This window comes from Rhinatrema bivittatum, chromosome 2 (genome assembly GCF_901001135.1).
Source record: "Rhinatrema bivittatum chromosome 2, aRhiBiv1.1, whole genome shotgun sequence".
NCBI classification, from domain to species: Eukaryota; Metazoa; Chordata; class Amphibia; order Gymnophiona; family Rhinatrematidae; genus Rhinatrema; species Rhinatrema bivittatum.
Window position 1 is genome coordinate 413,338,577 of NC_042616.1, and position 13,164 is coordinate 413,351,740.

Consider the following 13,164-nt stretch of genomic DNA (forward strand, 5'->3'; position numbering starts at 1 on the left):
TAGCCAAATAAATCAGGATACCCAGCATTCAGAGCCATATAGGTTACTGTCATGCACAAGGTGTCATACAGGACAAATCAGTATAAAATGTCCCTGTCCTCAGATTACCAGAAAAGTTTGAAAAGAAGATGGCTTGAGCGTAATTTGTGCTACAATGGGACCCTCTGTTCCTAAAAAGAAAAATTCCCCACACACAGAATAAAATGTAAGCTATTAACTAGCTTGCAATCTCTACACTCTCATATAGCTTTGGTATAATGAATTGGCCTCACAGAGATATTGAAAAATTGGATGCAACAGCAAGAAAGCTTCTTCATGCCCTTGAGGTAATCTATAAGAACCAATGTATTCCCAAGTTGTATATCCCTAGAGGTAAGTGTGGAATGGGACTTTTAGAAACAGACTACTCCTATAGCGCTACCATCATAGGCCTTCAGGCATATTTAATGGCATCATCAGACCCAAATGCCCAAAAGGTGCTGAAATATAAAGGCGAACAAGCAGCATCGGTCTTAGTCCTTAAGCTTGGCCAATTGTTCTGGCCAATACAAATTATGACTGAGAATCTACCAGTGTGCAAGAGGAAAGAGGCAACAGAATGTGCAAAACAAGAGAAAGAACCGGGACAACAAACAAGAAGAGAACTGGCAGAAGCACAAATATAATGGGAAGTACAAAGAGTTACTTCAGCAATCCCACACAGAGCAATTTTTGACACAGAAGAGCTAAAGAGGTGAATTTAAAGCTAGAGATGAGAAATTGATTATAGCACAGGAGAGTGGACTATTAGAATAGAAAAAAATTATATAAAATGGACAAATGCAGATTTTGTAAACTAGAACTGGAAACAATTACACATCTTATCAATGGATATAATGGGCTAATGTCAGATGCACAAGGTAACATGGCTTATTCATTAGAAACTGTGTAAAGATTATAACATCAATGTACCAAAAAAGCACTGGAAGCATGCCCGGATCAACCAGTCATCCAACTGCAGGTGCACCAGGATTCCCACTTTTTTCAATGCTGCCGCTCCGACCACCATAATCTTGGAAAATGTTCTGGGAGCAGTGGCTAGGCCAAAGGGCAGAGCCTGGAACTGATAATGGCAACCCAGTACCACAAAGCGTAGGAAACTGTGTTCTTGATGGATTGGAATATGTAGGTAGGCCTCAGGTAGGTCCAAGGAGGTTAAGAACTCTCCCGATTGTACGGCCATTAATACAGAGTGTAGGGTTCCATGTGGAAATGATTAATTCGTAGATGTCGGTTGATGCTCTTGAAGTCCAGAATGGGGGGAAAGGAACCTTCCTTCTTGGGTATGATGAAATAGATGGAATAACACCTCGTATTTTCCTGGGGCGCAGGTACTGGGATTATAGTGCTCATCCTGAGGAGCCTTAAAAGAGTAGTCTCCATTGCCTGCTTCTTGTGCTGGGAGTGGAAAGGAGACATCATGAACATGTCCCGAGGAGTGCTGTGAAATTCCAGTGCGTATCCTTCTCGTATGACATCCAGTACCCATTTATCCAAAGTGATCTCGACCCACCTGTTAGCGATCACCCCGCCAGGAGGGCGGAGCTAGCAATCTGTTACGCTTTACTCCTCAAGAAGGGAAGAGTTAGCAATCTGTTGTCGATCACACTGCCAGGAGGACAGAGTTAGCAATCTGTTAGAGTTTCTACTAGGAGCTGGCAGTCTGTTAGGGTACACTCCTCCCAAGGGAAGGAGCTAGCAATCCTGTTGAGCTTTGCTCCCCCAGAGGAGAGGAGCTAGCAATCTGTTAGCGACTCCGCTAGGGTTAGCAATCTGTTATAGGTTAGGACTGCAGAGTAGCAATCTGTTGTAGGAACGGTTATGGAGTTGCTCCCTAGAGGGGAGAGGACAGCAACAGTTGAGAGTAGACTGCAAGAGCAGTACTCAGCTCTTGAAGAGTGAGAGATAAGCACTCTAATGTAGAATGGTGAATCCTTGGGCCGATGGCAGATGACAGCACCCCCAGGAGGACATCATGAGAGGGACCACCGACTAGGCTGGAGTATGGAGACAGACACAGATAGTTCTTTATTAGACAGGTAGTAGAACCACCAGAGGTGGCAGTAGTGAGCTGATGTGCCCGAAAGGGCTGAAGTCCTTCAGATCCTGGAACTGCTATCTCTGGGTTTGCTGAGCTGTAGAGAGAGACTCATAGATAGTGAGTAGACAGGGTATGCTGGATACATAACCAGAAGTAGATGATACACTCACACAGATTAATAAGAAGGCTCAGTAGCTGGAGAGAGTTAAGCCCTTGAGGAGCGAGTACCTGGTTCCAGGGACAGCTCTGAGAGAGTGATGGTGACTCACAGTTATCTATCTCTGTAATGGTTTTTAGGCAATAGAGAATAGTTAGTATATTCAGGAACAGGAGCCTCTAGGCGAGTACTGATTCCTATATGCAAACTAAAATAAGAATTCCCAATAACTGTATATGAAATAATTTCTGAAATAGAAGAGAGTCTTCGGAGGGTTTTAGGAACATTGGCCCTCGAGGAGCGAGTACCGGTTCCTATCTGCAATCTGTAATAACTCACGATCTCCGTACCTGCGATAGCATCTTAGACAGAAGAGAATCTTCAGAGTTCTAGGAACATGGGCCCTCGAGGAGCGAGTACCGGTTCCTATATGCAAACTGAAATAGAAACTCACAATGTTCACATCTGCGATCGCTTCCAGGCAATAGGGAGTCTTCTGAGCGTTCAGGGACAAAAGCCCTCGAGGAGCGAGTACCGGATCCAGTCTTAGCAATCTGAAAACAAGAGGAGAGAGCGGGGCCCCCGAGGAGCTGGTACCCCTGGTAAGTTCGAGGAGGCAGAGCAGTGGAGAATGAAGCGGGTCGAGATGATCCCCGCAATCAATCCCTTGCTAACTCAATTCGTAAGCTTAAGCAAAGACCTCTTATGTTGGAAGTGTATGACGTCACTACGGGGGAATGCCCCCAAGGTTCGCACCTTTGCTTGCACAAACTTCGGAGCGCGCGCGCCCTACGTCATCAGGAACATGGCAGATCCGCAGCGTCAGGCCAGCCCGGGGACTCCGGGAAGAAACAGCGAGGAAAAGCCGCGGCAGCAACTGTCCATCAGACCCGAAGGGAGTCACCTCAGAGGTAGAGAGAGTGGAGCGAGGGCAAGAACAGGCATGAACGCAACACCACCTCTGGTAGAAGAGGGATAGTCGACCCCTATCTCCTCGTTCCGAGGGTGGGTCGGCAAAATTTCATTGAGGGGGGTTCGGGACAAACCTGAACCCGAGTCTGCCCCTCTCTTGGGCTGTCGACTACAAAAGGACTGAGAACTCCCAAAAAGCTGAGACCTCTGAAATGTCAAGTTTCTGTACGAGCGAAAGTTTGGGAGCCCCTGGATCAATCCCTCATAGGCGAGGGGCACTATAACTGCTTTCCTTTTCTTCTGGTAGCCAGGGAACTTGAGATTCGCTCCATTTATTGGCCAAATTTTCCAATTCGCTTCTGAAAAGGAGTGATCCTTTAAAGGGCATCTTTGTAAGATTTGCCTTGGAGGTTGCCTCTGCTGACCAATTCTGCAGCCATAGCTATTTTCTGGCTGCCAACACTGAGGCCATTCCTCTGGCCAAAGTACAGACTAGATCCAAACCCGCGTCAGCTAAAAAAGTGACTCTGAAATTCACTCCAGAGTCATCCACCTCCTGAGAAAAGAGTAAGCACGACTGAGCTAACAAGGCACAACAAGAAGCAATCTATAAGGCCATTGCTACTGCGTCAAAGGCATGTTTAAGGATAGACTCCATCTATCTATCATGCGTATCCTTTAAGGACGCTCCTCTCTCCACTGGGATAGTTGTTCGCTTAGAGACACCACAGACCAGCGCATCCACTTTAGGGAAATGCAACGCTCTCTTCATTGCCAGATCCAGTAGGTATAGAGCTTCTAATGCTCGTCCCCTTTAAAACTTGATTCTGGGGCATCCCATTCCAGGTCAATCAACTCTTGGATGGCTTCCAGTACTGGAAAGTAGCAAGAGGCTTTCCATAGGGAAATCGGAATGGGGTTCTGCTTTGGTTCCATCATAAGTGTCTAACCCAGGAACTCCAACATCTTCAGGGTCTGGGAAATCAGGGCCGGCAATTTGTCTCTATGGAAAAACCGTAACACGGTCAGATGCGGTTTAAAAACAGGGGGAATTTTCCCATCTTCCAAGGAATTTGTATCCTCCTCTTCGTCCATGCCATCTGGGTCCCTGTCAAAGATACCCTTGGTGAGGCGAGGCATGCCTCGAGGTCTGCTGATAGGACTGGGAGAGAGAGGGCTTACCAGCTGAGGTTCCGTCCAGACAGGAGCAAGTGAGGTAGCAGACCATACCTGTACAAAGGCTTGAAGGCCCTGCAATAATTCCACCCAAGAGAAGGCAGCTGGGTCCATGCCTAGTCCAGGAGGTACTGGGGTAGGTGCCACTGAATCTCTCTTCCCCATGGATGACCAGTCCCCGGGGGCGGGGGTACTTACAGCTAAGGCTGTGGCTAACCCATCCTCTGAATGGGAACTGACTACAGGCCCAGATGAGCGGTGGACATGCACAAAACAAAATGTGTGAACACTGCCGCAGCCTACCACGAGGTGCCACAAAAAAGCCTGAGAACGGGGCCTAGCCTAAAAAGGCCACTCCACCCACCAGACTGCTGCAATTTCCAAGCCCTCCACAGAGGCGGGAAATAAGCTGGATCAGCATGCCAAAGCTTCAGAGACTGGAAAGGGGGAGGGAAAAGAGGTCCTTAAACTCTCTCCCCCTCCTTTTTTTTTTTTTTTTTTTTACACAGCTCCTTTACTGAGCTCAGCCCGTCTTGGCAGAGAACAGCTCCAATCTCCAGCTGTGGGGGGAGAAGGCTACTGCCTTCACTGCCCTGCACGTCTTCCTGCAACTACTAGCCTTTCAGCTGGATCTCCAATCAGCTAAGTCCACACCGGGAACAGGCTACTGAACCAAGGCACTCGACTGCTAGCCTTTCAGCCGGAACTCTCATCAGCTAAGTCCACTCCAGGAACTGGTTGCCAGACCAAGGCACTCAACTGGGAGAGGGATCGAACAGATATCACCCCAGGAGAATCTCAACTGAGGGAGGGACCTTTTGGTATCACCTCACTAGAGAGGTGCATACTGTCTCCTTAATCTTTCTCCTTTATATTTCTTTCTTTTTTTTTTTTTTTTTTAAAGCAATTCCTTAGTAGGGAGATGCACATCCACCATCTGCTGGAGATGGAGAATATTGGCAGGCTGCATGGAGATATATATATATATATATATATATATATATATATATATATATATATATATATATATAGTAATGTTAGCTTTGCTCCATCTACATCTGCTGGTAGAGATGCCCACTAGTTCTGGTTTCATCTGTTTGGATGCCAAGAAATGATCTGTTTCACTTTGGTGTTCAGATATTTCTAGCATCCTGACCTTCTTCCAGAGAAGGTTGGATAAAGGTCTAGATTTAAACTCTTTAAAGGTGCAAGCTGCAGCTATTTCATGCTACAGGGGCAGAGTCCAAGGTGTTTCCACTGCTACCAATCCAGATGTATTTTGTTTCCTCCTGGGGTTACGGGTATGTGACCCCTTTTCAAACCTCTGGTCCCTCACTAATACCTTAATCTGGTCCTCAGAGTTTTAGTAGGTTTGCCATTTGAACCTCTTAGGAGAGTTTCTCTAAAAGATCTGTCCCTGAAGATGATTTTTCTGGACAACATTTGTTCTGCCAGACAGATCGCAGAGTGGAAAGCTTTGTTGTAGAGAGATCCTTTTCTTGTTTTTCCTCAGATTCCATTTTTTCCTCATTCAGACCCTTCCTTCTTACCAAAAGTGTTCTTTCCATGTCACTTAAACCAATCAACTTCTCATCCAACATTTTTGCAAGAACATTGTCTTGGTAAAAATAGATCTCATAAGAACATGCCATACTGGGTCAGACCAAGGGTCCATCAAGCCCAGCATCCTGTTTCCAACAGTGGTCAATCTCTTCTGTTAGATATCTGTTGAGTTCTTATTAAATATTTGGAGGTTACCAATCCATTCTAGAAATCTGAAGATTGTTTGTATTATTTGGAGAGCGACGTAAGGGCAAGGCAGGCTTCTTTGGCTAAGTGGAAATGATTGCTTCAGCTTGCCAAGTGAAAAGCCATCAGGCTCCAAAAGTCCTTTGGGCTCACTCAACCAGAGCTCAAGCTTCTTCCTGGGCTGAGTCAATAATTCTTTCCCCAGAAGATATTTGCAAAAGTGGCCACCTGGTATTCTTTCCACACGTTCACTAAGCATTACAGAGTGGATGTTTGCGTAAGGGAGGACACAGATTTTGCTGCTGCTCTCAAGTCAGCCTTACCTTCTTACATCCCAGATTAAATGGGTTTGGGTACTTCCCATATGTCTGACTGGGATAACAGTATGATAAGGAAGGAGAGATTTAACTAACTTGATAATTTTCTTTCCTTGAAACCCATTCCAGCAATCCAGGACCCTCCTGGGAAGTTGGGCCTGTGCTGTTTTTCTATTTCAGTATATCTCAGATTACAGTAACTGATTGTTCTTGTCTAGAGGACAATCAGAGATTCACTGGTTCTTTTAACTTTTCTATTCCTCTTCATTAACCAAAAGAATTCTGGATGATATTTTCTTGAAGGAGGATCCTTTTTAGGATTTGTATTTTGTGTTATTTACAGGTTATTTATTTTTATTTATATTTTATTGAACTTTAACAGTATATTTTGGTAAAATTCAAAGCAAACGTATTGGACTCAAACTATAATCACATTTACACTTTACATAAGCACATATAGAATTCCAATAAACAAGTCCCCATACTGGGAGGCTATAGCGGAATACAATTTAAAGAAGAAAAACACTGCAATAATTACAGCTTAAAGAGAAATAACTCAATTACTTTACCATTACATTCCACACATTCCAAACACCTAAGATATCTACTTATCCACAAGAAATGTCTCTAAGTGACTAGGATCTTGAAATATAAATCTATTTTTTTGATAAATAACCAGACACTTACAGGGGAATTTTAAGAAGAAAACTCCCTCTCTCTCCCTATCAGCAGACCTCGAGGCATGCCTCGCCTCACCAAGGGTATCCTTGGCAGGGACCCGGATGGCATGGACAAAGAGGAGGATACAAATTCCTTGGAAAATGGAGAAATTCCCCTCTTGGTTTTAACAAAAGAAATTTTCTCCTCATTTGAGTGTTTCTAGAAACATCAGGGAATACCTGAATTTTTTGACCACAAAAAGATATTTATTTCTAAAGTATTTCTGAAACACCAAATTTTTATCCTGTTTACTACAAAAGGATACCAAAAGTGTTGCCCTAGTGGGGATATCATCTATAGATGCCTCCAAAAATGAGTTCAAATTTGGACTATCCCCCTGCAAGATGTCCATGTCCTCTTCCTGATCTGCTAAACTCACTTTAAAACGAGGAATATAATATAATTTAGAAATAGCCATTTCTTTCGCTGATGATATAGATAATACTTCACTTATATATTTTCTAAATAGTTCTGTAGCTAAAAGCAGTCTAGAAACTGGAAAATTTAGAAAACAAAGATTCCTCATACGAATCTCGTTCTCCACATTTTCCAGTTGTTTTTGAGACATTAAACTATCTTTCATAAAAGCAGTACTAGATGACTGTAATAAAGTGACTTGAGATGTTACAGTACTAGAGGATACTTCTAAATTATTGTGTGATCCATAATCCTCTAAAGTATTCTTGATCTCACTTGAAAATTTACTAAACAGATGTTGAGAAGGATAGAGATTTTTCCATATTAATAAGCAAAGTCCATACATCTGCTAATGTTACTTTCTGGGGGTCTAAGATCTCAGAACCCAGACCTCCAGTTTGTAAAGCAGAACTTAACTCAGAAGAGCCAAGATCCCTTAAATTGGGTTGTTGCCTTAACAAATTACCCATATTGGATTGTGAGTTAACAGTCATCGAGAGGGGGGTTTCCATAACAGTGTGGATTAATGGCGGCTGGCTAGGACTCTCTGGAGACTGACTCACCCGTTGCTCCATGTGTAGATCCATTGGACCTCTCACAGCCGCCACGGCAGGGGATGATGTCACAGAACCTACTATAAAAACACAATAACCAAAACGAAACGAGACTACTACAGTAAGATAATTCAAAACTGCCCAAACAACCCAAAAACCCTATTTAACATTGTAAAAAACCTCACCGCAGAAATCTACACAAACAAAAACCTAAGCAATGATCTTGCAAATTTCTTTAAAAACAAAATCAGAAAAATCTCTGAGAACTTAATCAAAACCACAAACCAAAATATACAACCAGCCAACATTGACACAACACCATGGTCTTCTTTCGATCCCACATTACCCACTGAGATTGAAAACCTCATCAGAACAATAAACCCAGCACGTCATGAGCTCGATACAATTCCCACCCGTATGCTAAGAGAGATATCTCAATTCATCTCACCAATAGCAGCATCAATCTTCAATAAATCCCTTGAAGATGCTGATCTGCCGGACTCTCTGAAAAAGGCAACAATCAGGCCCATCCTGAAAAAAATGAACCTCAACCCCAACGACCTAAATAACTACCGACCTATATCTAAGTTACCCTTACTTGCAAAACTAACAGAAAAGGTTGTACTGAAACAACTGGACGAGCATTTGGAACTAAACAACATCCTGTATCCCACACAACATGGCTTCCGTAGAAAACACAGCACCGAAACACTACTCAAACCTAACAAACACTGTTATAAAAGGGTTCAACAACGGCCAAAAATACATCTTCATCCTACTAGATCTATCCGCAGCATTCGACACAGTCGACCACAAAATCCTAATTCAATGACTAACCGAAATAGGAATATCAGGAAATACACTAGCATGGTTCTCCTCTTTCCTTCGAAACAGATCATTCCAGGTAGTCATTAACAATTCCCTCTCAGAATCAATACCTCTTGAAACCGGAGTGCCACAGGGATCCGCTCTATCTGCCACCCTGTTCAATATCTACATCCTACCACTATGCCAACTGCTATTAAGTCTCGGCATCACCTATTACATGTACGCGGACGACATCCAACTTACCGTCCCTGTAACAAGCACAATAGAGAATGCCCTCAATCTTTCAGCCACATATCTTACCAACATAAAAAATACTTTAAATCAAATGAAACTCTGCCTGAACATAGATAAGACCGAATACATTCTACTCAAAAGAAAAAGCTCAACAAACCCCACCAACAACATAATTCTAACAGACAACACAATGATCAAACTTAGAGAAAACGTAAAAGACCTAGGTATATGGCTCGACCCTGAACTGAACTTCAAGAAACATAGCGCCTTGAAAGCAAAAGAGGGCTTCTATAAACTTGCAATACTTAAATGACTAAAACCACTCCTAAACCAGCCAGAATTCAGAATATTGCAGTCACTAATTTTCTCATGCTTCGACTACTGCAACTCATTACTCTTAGGACTTACCAAAACAACCACACGTCCCCTCCAAATTCTTCAGAACACCACAGCCAGAATTCTCACCGGACACAAAAGATCAGAACACATCACCTCGTTACTAAAAGATCTGCACTGGCTACCCATTGATAAACGTATTGAACATAAAATGCTCACAATAATCCACAAAACCATACATAAAAACGAACCCAACTGCCTAAAGACATTATTCCAAAAGCACCATCCCCAACGAAACATGAGATCAGCAAACAAAGCCCTACTAGCAATTCCTCCAATCTCCTCAGCAAACCTCACAACAGTCAGAGAAAGAGCAACTTCAGTAGCAGGCCCATAACTATGGAACTCTCTTCCAGAAAACATAAGACTACAAAATGACACAAAACTCTTCAAAAAACTACTCAAAATTTGGCTCTTCCGACAAGCCTACAAAGACGGTATTGGATAAGCGGACGGTATTAGAAAAGCAGCGATCAACCTTTTGCATTTTTTTTTTATCCCACACGTATACTATCTAATTGCGCTACCACGATTTGTTATTGTCTTCTGATATTTATGTTATATGTTTATATATATAATAAATGTATATATTATATATTTATATATATTGTCTTCTGATATTGGTCTACAATACAATATTAGTCAACAATATTCTAGATCTTAACTATTATGACCAAAGCTTTACCTGTGATATATACTATAGCTGTTATCATTCCTTTACAAGCAAGTTTGCTTACCGTAAACGGTGTTTCCATAGATAGCAGAATGAATTAGCCATGCTGTCTGGGAGCATCAACGCAACCGGAGTAGGCAGAGTTTCTCTCAGATAGCGACAGAGTTTTAACTCTGTGTGTCTGCGCGGTTGTCTTCCCGCGCAAATCTGTTTCTCTCCTCAGTCTCTTGTAACCAAGCAAGGTGTATGGTAAGAAAAAAGGTGTAGAGTAGACTCTGGACTGTCTAGGGAGGTGGGAGGGATCGCATGGCTAATTCATCCTGCTATCCACGGAAACACCGTTTACAGTAAGAAAACTTGCTTTTTCCAGTCGATAGCAGGGCTGAATTAGCCATACTGTCTGGGAGTCCCAAGCTCCCAGGTTGTGACCTCATAAGATATTTGTGATGTTCAGGACAGCAACCTGAGGTATTGTAGACAGTCCTAAAAAATGGTAATATTTGAAAAGACTGCTGTACCCAAGGTAGCATCGGTAGAAGCTTGCTTGTCAATACAGTAGTGGGATGTGAAGGAATGAAGAGAAGACCAGGTTGCTGCTTTGCAAATGTTCATGAGAGGTACTCTTTGCAAGTGTGCAATTGAGGTTGCTGTGGCACGTATTTGATGCGCTTTTGGATTACCTTCTAGTTTAGCAGAACTTTTATTGTAACAGAATTCTATGCAATAGCACAACCAGTTTGTTATAGTTCTTTTGGAAACCTGTTGGCCTGGGTTGTTTGGATTGAAGGAAAGGAACAGCTGAGATGGTCTGGATGGAGAATGCATTCTTCGTTTGTAATAGGTTAAAGCTCTCTTGCAGTCCAATGAGTATAAGAGTTTGTCACGGGCATCGAGATGCCATTTTGGTTTGAAGATGGGTAAAGTAATAGTTTGATTCAGGTGAAACGGCGTAACCACCTTTGGAAGAAAGGATGGGTGGGGACGCAAAGTGACTGTCATGGTAGAATTCCAAGTAAGGAGAATAGTGAACTAGAGCTTGCAGTTCACTAACTCTGCGCGCAGATGTAATAGCAACAAGGAATATCGTTTTCCATGTGAGGTATTTAAGATGGCAGGAATCTAAGGGCTCGAAGGGAGGCGCCATGAGCTGTTCTAGAACCACATTTAAGTCCCAAGGAACTGGCGGTTTTGTCGTTGGTTGTTTTAAATGTAACATTCCTCGCATGAATCTTGAAATGAGAGGATGATTAGAAATTAGGAGACCTTGATGACAGTGATGAAACGCTGCAATGGCGCTAATCTGTACTCGTATGGAAGCATACGCTAAACCCGAAAGGTAGAGTGTATGAAGGTATTCCAGCAGTTGGGCCACTGTAGAAGAGAAAGGATCTAGAAGTTGAGGTGCACATCATTTGGTATAGCGACGCCATTTACCTGCATAGCTATGTCTAGTAGAAGGCTTTCTTGAGGCGATTAGTATGTCTTCAAGATACGCCAGAAGGCCTAAGGGAGTTAATACAGTCCTTTCAATCTCCATGCTGTCAGATGGAGGGATTGGTGCATTGGGTGGAGGAGGGTGCCGCCCTCCTGAGTCAAAAGATGTGGATGATCTCCCAATGGAATTGATGGGCGTATGGAGGGTATCATTAGATAAGGATACCAATTAATCCAATTCAGTATTTCCCTACGCCACTAGTTCGATGTTAATCTACTTCTGTATTTCCCTTTCTCTCCCAGTTCGATCTCCCTTGTTATTTGTAACTGCAATTTCCTTGCACTTGTTTTTAGTTTTAATGTATTTGCACCCCTGTTTAACTGTAAACCAGCATGATGTGATTGTATCATGAATGCCGGTATATAAAAACCTTAAATAAATACCATGGTTGTCTTGGCCATGCTGGAGCTATGAGGATTAGGTCCGCGGAGTCCTGGATGCATTTTTGGATCATCCTGGAGATCAGCGGAATGGTAGGATAGGCGTAGAGAAGGCCTGTTGTCCATGGGATGAGGAAGGCATCTGGAGCGTGAAGAAGGTTGCTGGTATAGATGGAGCAAAAGTCTCTATTTGCCGATTGGTCTGTGTGGCAAAGAGGTCGATTTTTGGAAAGCCCCAGCACTGAAATATTGATAGCTCTACATCTCTATTTAGGGTCCATTCGTGTGGATGGAATATCCTGCTTAGGCGATCCGCCGTGACATTGTCCAGGCCTGGTAGGTAAGTAGCTTGAAGCGTTATGTTCCTTGCTTTTGCCCAATGAAGTATTCGACGTGCTTCCTGACACAGCGTCCAAGAACCTGACCCGCCTTCTTTGTTTATGTAGAACATTGCGACCTGGTTGTCTGTATATATCATTAGACTCTTTCCTTCAATTTGTGGAGAGAAGGTTTGTAAGACCTTCCAGATTGCACGAAGTTCTAGGAGGTTGATTTGGAGAGTACTCTCCCGTGGAGATAAACGACCCTGGGTTTTTAGGTCCAGAAGGTGGGCTCCCCACCTCTTTCGGGATGCATCCGTTGTAAGGATCAGTTGATGTGGGGGTAGACGAAAAGGTGCTCTGGAGGATAATTGGACAGGTGACCTCCATCATTGGATGTCAATATCCATGTGTCTTGTAATCTGTACCTTGTAAGAGAGAGGTTGTAGAAACTGCGACCATTGAGTTTTTAGGCCCCATAGCACACGTCGCATGTGTAGTCTGGTGTAGGGAACAACATGGATAGCCGCTGCCATGTGGCCGAGGAGTTGAAGGACCCTGCATGCAGAAGTTTGTGTTTGTTTGTACAACTTCTGAATCAGGGAAGTTAGAGTGTGAAGCCGTCTTGTGGAAAATAGGCTCTCATCTCCAATGTGTTGAGTAGTGCTCCAATGAATTGTAGCGTCTGAGTCGGCTCCAGATTGGATTTCTTGTAATTTATCAGGAACCTCAATGACTGAAGACACGTTATAGTTT

General features: G+C 43.2%; 1 protein-coding gene across 6 annotated transcripts in view; it reads right to left on the reverse strand.

Annotated features, from left to right (window-relative positions):
• The window catches only part of HMGXB4 (HMG-box containing 4), a 146,835-nt gene that overhangs the window by 49,454 nt on the left and 84,217 nt on the right, over positions 1 to 13,164 (reverse strand). The window lies entirely within an intron of this gene.